This window comes from Anomaloglossus baeobatrachus, chromosome 2 (genome assembly GCF_048569485.1).
Source record: "Anomaloglossus baeobatrachus isolate aAnoBae1 chromosome 2, aAnoBae1.hap1, whole genome shotgun sequence".
Taxonomy (NCBI): domain Eukaryota; kingdom Metazoa; phylum Chordata; class Amphibia; order Anura; family Aromobatidae; genus Anomaloglossus; species Anomaloglossus baeobatrachus.
The window spans coordinates 204679089-204691476 of record NC_134354.1 but is presented as its reverse complement, the minus strand read 5'-3'; positions in this window follow the sequence as shown (position 1 = coordinate 204691476).

Sequence of the window (12388 nt, the reverse complement as noted above, 5' to 3'; positions counted from 1 at the left end):
AGGTTGAGAAGTTACCGCTGATATTTTTGTCTGCAACCATCCTCCAGTGGTGCCCTCTACGGCTACTCATTGTTCGCATTGGAAGTGGATTGGAACCTTGCACTGTCTGCTTTACCTGGGTGGTGACAGTTTGCCAAGTAAATTCCTCCGGTGCGTGGATACAGTCAGCTTACACTGGACACAGATCGGACTGCCCGCTGGAGAGGTTGAGTAAAACCGCTGATCTATAACTCTATTTGCATCAAACAATCGGTGCTTCCAGCGGCTGTGTCTAGCTGCTGGTTAACTGGGACAATACGGGACCGCCTGATTGTGGCACCGTAAAGTGGTCTAGAGACTCTAACTAAGTGGGATGTTGGTAACCTGACATCTCCTCCACAACCTGTATTGTTCACGGCCACTTGGCTCCAAGTAGGTGCTTGGGAAATCTAACAGGCTAATCCTGCATTTACAACGACTTCAGTTTATTTAACGGAGGAATCCGGTCTATTTACTGCAGACCAAAATCTGCTGGCAAATCCCACTGATTTCACATTGTGGATTAGGGGTATTTTGTTTTCTACAACAGATTGTTGAGGCTAATTCCCCATCTAGGGGTAATTGTAACGTTGCAAAGCTTGATGTGTGCAAAATAGGCTTGCAAATTAGTCAGAGGTGGTGTGGTACACCTTTATGCTATCAGTCTTAATACCAAATCAAGTATATGCCACCGGCCGGGGCATTACGATAGCTGAGTTAGAAATAAATTATTGTGAATATTGGATCACCTCTGAGGAAACGGGTTTATACCAAAACCTTTTGTGTGGTTTTTGATTTATTTGTATTTTTCATTTTTATTTTTATTTTTAATTTTATGTTCATTTTTAGTTTTATTTAATTTATGTTTTTTCTGGTATATGTGGTTCTTGGATTTAATATTTAGTGTATTGTGTACTATTAAATACTCTGCCTTGGAACAAGGATAGCATAATTTTCTTAATAAAAATATATATAAAAAAAAACCTATTTAGCGCTGGTTCTTTGTGGATTTTTGTATAAAATCCCCTATATAATTTATTTTTCCTATCTGTGTATCATGTTTTCCTACATCACCGTAATCTTTATATGTCGGGGCTATCTACTCCCTTAAGGACTTTTCTGAGGCAAAGTAGATTTCCTCATTTCTATCTGTGAGGCGTAGCTAGTTTCTCAGGCTGTGACAAGGCGTCTAGGTTTATAGGAACGCTTCACGGCTACTTCTAGTATGTTCTGATGGTTAGGCGATTGTGGTCAGCCCAGGTTCCAACTAATCTTGTTGTTCTAGGTGTTTTTCCACTAATGGGAGTTTTTTGTAATCTTCCACGGTTACCGGATCATAACAGCTTCCAGTATCCATTGTTTCAGATGATGCACATCTTGTATCTTCACAGCATAGACAATTGCCTTCAGATGACCCCAAAGATAAAAGTCTAAGGGGGTCAGAACAACGGCCTTGGTGGCTATTCAACGGGCCCTCGATGACCAATCCACTTTCCAGGACACTGTTCATGAAGGAATGCTGGGACATGACACCCATAATGTGGTGTCATTTGGGCCACAATTCCAGATTATTGAACATTGCTTGCATTGAGGTCTGTGATCTTACTATTATGAATCATACCAGCCACCTCAACTACAATTTTTATCACACCAGAACTAATAGACCTTGTGATGAGCAGGCTTGTTGACTCTGAAATTTTGGACGTCCACTTCTTGGCTTTTAAATGAATGGAAAGACTTCATTTTGTATTCTTCCAACTGTCATGGCACCCAGATGATGCAGTTTGTCAACTATCTAGGCTGAAAGACCGATTTCAATTAGCTGGATGATGCTGTTTCTCTTTTCTTGGGAACTCTTCCTCATGGCTGCTCCTCAATTTGAACCATTGACCTGTCACTTGCGAATCAACCTAATAACATACTGAGTGATAGTGAGAACAGATTGTAATTTGTAACACATAGGAAGAAAAAGATTTTTCACCACCAGAAATAAAACAGGAACAGTACAGTGACATGACAAGAATCTGCATAACTAATCATATGCTAAATAGTTGCAAGTCAAATTTCTGTATGAGATGGCCACGATGATTGTAAAATGATGGTAATCTCACCTCTGAAGCTACTGGATGGTGAGATGCAGATTCTTAAATTCAAGAGTTCAAAATATAGTTTCCCTTTTGTTCGTTGGTGTATAAGCGATCAGATGATTACAAGTTCAAGTCCCTTGAGGGAAGTAAATAATAACGAATGAATACTGTAAAAGCAAAATGGAAAAAATGATAAAATTTTCTTTGTTCACCACAATTTTAAATTGCACTATGGGAAGAGGTGCCATTTCAGTGTTTCCTTCAGGCAGCAGAAAAGCTAAAATCGACCCTGGCAAAAGCATTTTGAAAAAGCCTGTGACTTATGCAATCCTTTGCTATGTGTAAAATTGATTATGGAAGTTTTTTCATGTTATATGTGCAAATCAAATCGTTCATTATTCAAGCTCTCCAAGACCTTTGGATTTCAGCAAATTTAACTCAAATTCGATTTGCATCTAATCAATTCAATCATCTATCTCAACAAGCATTACAGACTAAATGTAACATTGACTACTTTTCTCATACCTTCTCACATAACCCAAAACAATTTTAACTCCATCCTCCAGTGCATTTTCCCACAACTCTCATTACCAGCTATATACTTCTAACATAAAATTGATTAAATCACAGAAATACTTATCTTATAGTTTCTACTAACCCACTATACAATTGGCCAGCCATCTTCTACTCTTAAAATGTTTCTCAAATGCAAAATCATTCCAAACTACACTCAAAATCCTTAATACTTGTCCACTCATACTATACCATCTGTGGATATGTGCGATGTGCGCACCAAACCCCTTTTTTTAACTCCAAAGATGCTGCGTTTTTGGCCACAAAAAAACACATAAAAAAACGCATGCGTTTTTACCACGTTTTGGTGCATTTTTGGCTGCGCTTAGCTGCACTTTTGTTCACTGCATTTTTTTGGTTTTTTTTTATCAGTGAACAATGCCATTAAAGATTGGTGAAGGAAAAAAAAAAAAAAGATCTGATGTCCTTTCCTTCTTCAATCTGTTCTCTTTCATTAGTGTATGCAGGAGAGCAGACAGCAGCTGCAGAACTACAAGGCTCAGCATCCTCCATCCAGAACTGTATGCAGGAGTTTTTTGCCCACAAACGTAAAAAAAAAAAGTGACGTGACCTTCGCCATTTTTTTGTATGCTGGCCAGGTACAGCAGGCAGGTACGGCTGCTCCAACCCCCAGCTGGCTATTTTTACCTGGCTGGGAACTAAAAATATAGGAAGACCTTTTTTTAAATATTTAATAAATTTCATTAAATAATAAAAAAAAACAAAAAACGACGTGGGCTTCGCCCAATTTTTGTGTCCAGCCAGGTACAACGAGGCAGCTGGGGATTGGAATCCATAGCGCAGGGTGCTCAAGCTTTCTGGGCACTCCCGCTGCGAATTGCAGTCCTCATCTGCCCCAGAAAATGGCGCTTTCATAGAAGCGCCATCTTCTGGCGCTGCATCCAACTCTTCCAGCGGCACTAGTGTCGGGTGGCATGCTGGGTAATAAGGGGTTAATACCAGCTTTGTTTTACAAGCTGGTATTAAGCCCGAGATTCTTAATGTCAGGCCAAGTTTGACCCGGCCATTAAGAATCTCCAATAAAGGGTTAAAAAAAGCATGACACAGAGAAAAAATACTTTATTAGAAAAAATTACACAGACACACTTAGACTCCATCTTTATTACTCCCTCTCACCCCTCCATGATCCTGGTCTTCTGTCTGAGAGAGAGAGATTGGGAGAGACAGAGACAGAAGATAGAGAGATTTCTCTGTACCCAGCATGAGGATTGTTATAGATGACATCACTGTCAGAGAGCAGTGTGACCTCAATTGATCTGGATTCAGTAAGAACAATCCTCATGCTGGGTCCTTTGTTCATCCCAAAACACTTGTGAATAAAGGACTCACCATGAGGATTGTTCTTGCTCAAGCTGGGTCAATTGAGGTCACACTGCTCTCTGGGGGTGACGTCATCTAAAACAATCCTCATGCTGGGTTCTTTATTCACAAGTGTTTTGGGATGAACAAAGGACCCAGCATGAGGATTGTTCTTGCTCAAGATGGATCAATTAGAGGTCACACTGCTCTCTGGCGGTGATGTTCTCTAAAACAATGCTCATGGTGGATCACTTCAGTTCACATAGGCGCTCAGCCACTGATGTCCCTCCTGTGTTGTCACTGCTGTGTCTTGCAGCAGAAGGACGACACAGGAATTATGGCGCTACTAAGAGCTGGAGAGAACATGACAGCAAGAGTTGACATTATGCTGGACGGGAGGTGGAAGCAGGGGTGGCGGTATCGGGAGAGGAGCTAGGAGCGGAGATGGCGTTGGATGGTAGGTGCAAGCAGCGGTGACGGTACCAGGAGAGGAGCTGGGAGCGGACATGGCGCCAAACGGGAGGTGGAAGCAGGGGTGGCGACACTGGGAGAGGAGCCATCTTCACTCTTCTGTGTTTACCAACACAAAGAATGCTGGGTGAGTACAATCCTTTTCCTGTACACGTGACTGTACTACCCACCCCTTTGCTTTTTATAGCTTTGTTTTTAGTCATAGAAATGCATTAAAATGCACCTATATTTGCAATTTGCATTTTTCATTGCGTTTTTGAACATCTCATTAAAGTCAATGGGTGAAAAACGCAGTGAAAAATGCAGGAATAATTGACATGCTGCATTTTTGGGGGCACCACAAGAACGCAGCTAAAAAAAAGCGCTGTGTGCAGACAACAAAAATGAAAACTCATAGACTTTGCTGGTGAAGCAAAGTCAAGCAGTTTTCTGAACAAAAGCGCACCCGAAAAACGCGCAAAAACGCGGTAAAAACACTAGTGTGCACATAGCCTAATGTTATCCCTAATCCTTTTTCAGATTTTATTCCAGCCTTAACTCAACAGTTTAAAATATCACTAGCTACTTGTTATCTTCCCTTTTTCCTTTAAACATGCAACCATCGCACCCATTCTTAGGCTATGTGCGCACTTTTCTTTTTTTCATGCATTTACGCAGCACTTTGAACTGCAGTGTTTTAATGCCAAAATGCATGCCTTTTGATTTTCAAGCAAAGTCTATCGGAAATTGGGATTTCTTGTGCGCACTATGCTGTTTAAAACGCAGCATTTCAGTTGCAGAAAATTTGTCAAAATCTCTGCGTTTATAGAAGCAACATGTCAATTGTTTGGCAGCGTTTTGCTAACATTAGAGACAATGAGAACTTTCAAAGCGCAACCAAAATCAAAATACTAGCGTTTTACATGCTTTTTTGATGCAGAAAACATGCTTTTTTGACAAAATAAACGCATGCGTTTTTGACTTTATAATAAGGGCATGATATGTCCCTTTACACACACACATACACACAGTCCGACAATTTAATTAATGAAAATCCTTAATTTAACATTATTTTATGCATAAATATTAGAACACAGTTATAATTTTAATAAAATTAGCCAGTTTGTGTATGATTTTACTCATGATATTTGTTATCATTTTTTTCTTTTTTTTTCATAGTGTTTGAATGTTTAAACTTTATTTAGCATTGTATTTGTATTACAAACGCATTTGACTTTAAGCAATGAAAAAGCATGTAAATCGCGGTAAAAATGCGGCCAAAACGCGGTAAAAACGCAAGCGTATTTATAGCGTTTTTGTGGTCAAAACCAAATTTGACAAAGACAATTTCTGAAAGAGGATGCGTTTGGAACTGCAACTACCTCAATGCAAAGTGCGCACATAGCCTAAAGAAACAATCCTAAACCATTTTTCTTTGGCCAGCTGTCTTCACATCTCATTTGTCTTTAAACTACTTCAACTGCATGTTCATTTTGAACTGTGCTCCCACCTTTCATGCAACTCTATATTTGATCAGCTACAATCTAGCTTCTAACTCTACCACTCTACTGAAAGGCTATGTGCACACGCTGCGTTTTTGTGATGCTGCGTTTTTGTGCATTTTTGGCCGCATCCGCGGCAAAAAAACGCTGCAAAAAACGCATACATTTTTACCGCAATTTTGTGTGGTTTTGGCTGCGTTTTGCTGCATTTTTGATCTCTGCATTTTTCCAATGCATTGCATGGAGGGAAAACGTAGAAAAACGCAGAAAAGAATTGACATGTCCATTTTTTTTTTAAGCTAAAAAACGCAGCTTAAAAAAAAAGTTGTGTGCGGACAGCAAAAATGAAAACTCATAGACTTTGCTGGGGAAGCAAAGTCATGCAGTTTTGAGGCCAAAAAAGCACCCAAAAATCATGCAAAAACGCTGCGAAAAACGCACTGTGCACATAGCCAAACTGTCTCATCAAAAGCAATTAATGGTCTGCTATCTGCTGAAGCCAAAGCATTTTACTCCATGCTCCTCCTTAGCAAGTCCTCTGATTTTAACAAAGTTTTTTTGGTGCAGTTTTGTTGTCATAAAGTTTTCACTTTTGATTTCTCATCAGTATACTTGAATTCAGATTTGCTGTGCGCACATTGCAATTTTTTGTCTACAATTTGTCACAAACTTCTGACAAATAAACAGCAGCATGTCAGTTCTTTTTGTGTTTTGTCCCTGCATTTCTCACTAATGATGGGAGGACTCACAAACTAATTCCCCACAAACTTGTTTCAGGCCGGGTGTCATCCCCATATAATCTATGGGAACCAGAATACGGCACAAAGGGGTAGGAGCAACCGCTTCATACTTATCGAGTCAATGGCATTAGCTTTGTTGAATATGCACTGTTTTCCCTACCCACCTGTGTCTGTGATTGGTTGATGGTAGACTCGCCCGCATGCTCAGTGACAGCCTGTCTGACACTCCCAATCACATACCTGGTCTGTGGTTCTACCATACAGTAAAATAAATAAGTCAATTGGCATAAAGTTCCTCCATACCCAGCACAGATAAAACAGATGGCTTCAGGCTGCAGCCCCCAGCCATGCGCTTATCCTGGATCCTGGCTGTGTATCAAAACAGGAATAGCCACATTCAGCTTTTTTTTTATTATTTAAATAAATAATTTGGAAAAACGACTTGTGGTTCCCCAATTTTGATACCCAATCAAGATGAAGCCAAACAGCTGTGAGCTGGTATTCTCATGCTGGGGAGGCCCATGGTTATTGGGAGCCCCCAAGCTTAAAAATAGCAGCCAGAAGCCACCCAGGATTGCTGCGTCCAATGAATGCAACAATCCCAGCCCTTTACTTGGCTCTTCCCAATTTCCCTGGTGCAGTGACAATCGTTGTTATAAGGAGTTAATGGCAGCCCTCAGCTGCCACTATGCCCTAGATTAGTAATGGCATGCGTCTATGAGATCCCACAAATTCTAACCTGAAAATTAAATGAAATAAACACAAACAACAAAAAAAGCCTTATTTGCAATAAAAGACAAAAGAAACACCCTCTTTCGCCACGTTATTAAACCCCCCCAAACAACCCTGCATGTTTGACGTAATCCATAAAAGGTCCAACGATGATTCTAGCTCTGCTACATCTGAAGGCACAGTGCGCCACCATAGCCATAGAACATGGCCGAACACTGTGAACTAAGTGGCATCAATTGTCCCACAGTTGCAAACTTAAAATGTTGATTTGCATGAAACACAATCAAAAATACACAGGCATTTACTCTTCCCAGGATGACACAGGAGTAGAAAAGTCCTTGCGGATCCATGACTTGTTCATCTTGATGAGCGATCATCTAAAACACAGCAAGGGGACTCCAACAACAGTCTCCATTTTTTAAAAAAAATTGGGCCACAGACACCACTTAAGTGACATCAATTGTCCCACAGTTGCAAACTTAAAATGTTGATTTGCATGAAGCACAATCAAATATACACAAGCCTTTACTCTCCCCAGCATGACACAGGGGTAGAAAAGTCCTTGCGGATCCATGATTTGTTCATCTTAATGAACGTTAGTCTGTTCACATTGTCACTGGACAGACGCGTGCGCTTATCTGCAGCAGCACTGAATACACGTTCCGAGAGAACGCTGGCTGCGGGACACGACAAAATCTCCAAGGCATAAGTGGCAAGCTCAGGCCATTTTTCTAGATTGGAAGTCCAAAATGCACAGGCATGGCATCGATATTCACTTGGAGATACTCCTGTATCATCCTCTTCAGGTGTTAACTATGTGTCAGACTTCTTGTGTCTTGTGGCCTTGGAAAGGATGGTCTAAAAAATTCATGAAAGGAATCCGTAAAATTGCTGTTACCACCAGATACAATGTTGCTGGTACGGTTTTAATGATGATGACTCGACAGTCCCATGATTGGCAAGTTAGAACTGTGAGATTCACTCTGTACACCACTGGTGTTTAGTGGAAAAGTCAATTTCTTATTGTGTAACAGCTTCTGCTGATACTCCTGCATATGTTCGTCACTTTCTATGGCAGGAATTATTTCGCCAAATTTTGACTTGTACCGGGGATATAAGAGTGTTGCAACCCAGTAGTCAGCATTACTTCGAATTCTGACAATCCGAGGGTCATGTTGTAGATAGTGCACTAAGAAGGCGCTCATGTGTCTTGCGCATCCAGGAGGACCAAGTCCTTGCTGTGTTGGTGGCGGCGAGGTGAGAATCATGCTTCCTTCCTCTGCCCTTTCCCCCCAACTTCACACAACAGAAATGTGATCAAGGTCTCCCTCATCTGCTGAGTCTTCCATGCCCATCGCCAGTTCGGCCTCCATTTCTTCCTGGGCTCCTGCACCTTCCTCAACAGTTTGGCTGCTACCATGCGCCCTTGTTAGTCCCTCTCCTCCACCATCCCAAGCCTGCCGCCTTGGTGCTGCTGACTGTCTGGACCTTGTAGATCTTGGTATCCCTTCCACATATAAATCCTTATGTACCTCCTCCCCTTCCTCTTGTCCCACCACCTGACTCCGAATACTGTTTAGAGTGTGCTCCAGCATGTAAATCACTGGAATTGTCATGCTCATAATGGCATCGTCAGCGCTAAACATCTTTGTCGCCATGTTGAAACTGTGCAGAAGGGTGCATAGGTCCTTGATCTGAGACCACTTCCGCAGCGTGATCTGCCCCATGTCTGGATATCGTTGGCTCAGGCTATACACCATAACGTATTGAATCAGTGCTCTGCGGTGCTGCCACAGTCGCTGCAACATGTGGAGAGTCGAATTCCAGCGTGTCGACACATCACATTTCAGACAGTGAACCGGCAGGCCAAATGACTTCTGGAGCGATGTAAGTCGTTCAGCTGTTGGGTGTGAATGGCAGAAGTGAGCACATAGTGACCGTGCCCTCTGCAGAAGCCCATGTATGCCGGGATAGTGGGTTAAAAATTGCTGTACAACAAGGTTCAACATGTGAGCTATACAAGGCACGTGTCAACTTGCCCCAGTGAAGGGCCGCACCCAGGTTTGCAGCATTGTCGCACACGGCCTTCCCTGGCTGCAGGTTGAGTGGAGACAACCATTAATGAAACTCGGTCTCCATAGCTGACTACAACTCCTCAGCTGTATGACTCACATTTCCCAGACATTTCAACATAAAAACTGCCTGATGCCGTTGCGCTCTGCTGCCAGCATTGTAAGGAGGTGTGCGGGATTCCTTGTGTGCAGTTACAACGCGGGTGGCCTGACCAGACAGGCTTTGGGTGGAGGTGGAGGACCCAGACAAGGTGGAAGAGGCAGAAGCAGTGGAAGAATTTCTACATACAGAGGATTGACATACAACTCGTGGGGACGGCAAGACTTGCACAGCAGACCTGTAACGCCCCTGTCCATGCTTACTGGTCCAAGTATCTGTGGTGAAATGCACCCTGTAACACAGAGTTTCTCAAGGAAGAGGTGATGTTGTGTGTGAGATACTGGTGTAGTGCAGGCACACCTTTCTTGGAGAAGTAGTGGCGACTGGGCATCTGGTACTGGGGAATTGCGAGAGACATAAATTCTCGAAAATCCTCTGTGTCCACCAGGTGGAAAAGCAGCATTTCTGTAGCCAACAGCTTGCAGATGGTGAAAGTCAACCTCTTAGCTTTGTCATTGCTAGGAGGAAATGGTCTTTTACTTGTCCACATATGAGGGACCAAGGGCTGGCTGCTGTGTTGAGTCGGCATTGAGTAAGGTGTCCCTGGCAAACTGCTGGTCTGTGAGGAAGGTGCAGGTGGAGGTAGAATGTTGCCTTCATCCAAAGGTGGTGCTCTCGATGTCTGGGAGAGCTGAACACCAGCAGCTATTTCCACTTCCAAAACAACTGACAACATGCCAATCACAGCCTGTTGCGGTAAAGAAGTGGAAGGTCTGCGTCGAAAAGCATGTGTGACTGCTGTCCCCACAGTCACAGAGGATGAAGAGCGCGCGGATGCACTTGATGGGGCAGATGGTGGTTGGCCCGACCCGCTAGGCCGCATTGTAGCACAGTGAGCTTCCCACTGCGACTTATGCTTCATATCCATGTGATGGTTCATGGACGAAGTACTCAAACTAGTGAGTGTTTGGCCTCTACTTAGACATTGGTGACAAATCTTACAGATGACATGAGTTAGGAGATCCTTTGTGATCTTTAAAAAACCCAAGGCTAGGCAAGGCTGCTCAGAGGCAGAATTGTGGATGAGGATGCAGTTGTTGATGTGCTTCCAGTACTCTGTCTCTGTCCAGGAAGGCGCAACCTAACTTTGTCATCACTAGCATCCTCCTCCACCTCCTCTGCTGACTTCATCGACTGCCTGACTGTGGGTTGACAGTAAGTGGGATCTCCAACCTCATCATCACCCTGTGTGTTCTCACTCCCCTCATCCTCAGAGCCAACCTCTTCCTGCCCTGACCGAATAGTTAGGTTGTCATTCCAATCAGGTATCTGAGTCTCATCAGCTTGTTCCTCATTGTCTCCACCAAGAGGAGTTACAGTTTGGGAATGAGGGTCTACATTATGCTCATAACCTTCATCATCTGGGCCTGGCTCCGACTCACAAAGCTTCTGGGCATCAGTGCAGATCATTTCCTTGTCTGGACTCACTGCAGCTTTGGAGTAGACCTCTGATTCCCAGGCTATAGTGTGACTGAACAGCTCTGCAGACTCCACCATCTCTGTTACCCCATACTCAGCAGGGCGGGTGGAGACTTTAGAGCTGGTAGGAAGCAAGTGCGATTGGGGCGACTACTGAAAGAACTGGAGTATTTGGGATGTTAATGAAGTTGAAGTGGAGGAGAGGCCACTTGATGGAGCACTTGAGATCCATTGAAGCACCTGCTCTGTTTGAGCCTCATCTACATTTGGTAGCGATGGTCGTGTCCGTAAGAAAGGGATCATATCAAATTGTCCACGGAAAGAAGTAGACATCTTATTTTGGCTGGAAGATGGTCTTTCTTCAGCAGATGTTACTGTTGCTTTACCACCTACCCCACGGATACAAACTTTTTTTCCCTTTCCATCACTCCTGTTCCCCTTTCCACCAGAATCTAACCTTTTGCCACTCATTTTGTATGTGAACAAATTGGCAACTGTTTGTTGCAGTTAAAAATTGGCTACTACAGATGGAGAGGTGGGGTAGCTTTTTTCACAGAAGTGGTATGCCACTGACTATCACACAGTGATACTATGCCTAAGGGATTGCCTGGACTAGCTACAGGTAAAAATTGGCTACTACAGATGGAGAGATGGAGTAGCTTTCTTGATAGCAGTGCTACACCACTGACTATCACACACTGATACTATGCCCAAGGGATTGCCTGGACTAGCTGCAGTTAAAAATTGGCTACTACAGATGGAGAGGTGGGGTAGCTTTCTTGACAGCAGTACTATGCCACTGACAATCACACACTGATACTATGCCCAAGGGATTGCCTGGCCTAGCTGCAGTTAAAATTGGCTACTACAGATGGAGAGGTGGGGTAGCTTTCTTGACAGCAGTGCTACGCCACTGACTATCACACACTGATACTATGCCAAAGGGATTACCTGGACTAGCTGCAGTTAAAAATTAGCTGCTACAGATGGGGAGGTGGTGTAGATTTCTTGACAGCAGTGATGTGCCACTATCACACACTGATACTATGCCCAAAGGAATTGCCTGAGCTGATTTGGACAGATGATGTGAAAAACAGTTGCACAGCACTGGCACAGACCTGCCTAGCAAAAATTGCTATGAACTGCACTAATCCAGTCCTGAAAAGGGCTGAAATTACAACTAGTCCCTACTCCCTAAACCGATATCTCGATTGTACTTTATAGCGCCTACATCAGCAGCATCGGGAGCGGTGACTGTCACACAACCACAGCACTGAGATAATGGCGGCGATGGGGAAAATGTCCGGGTCTTATA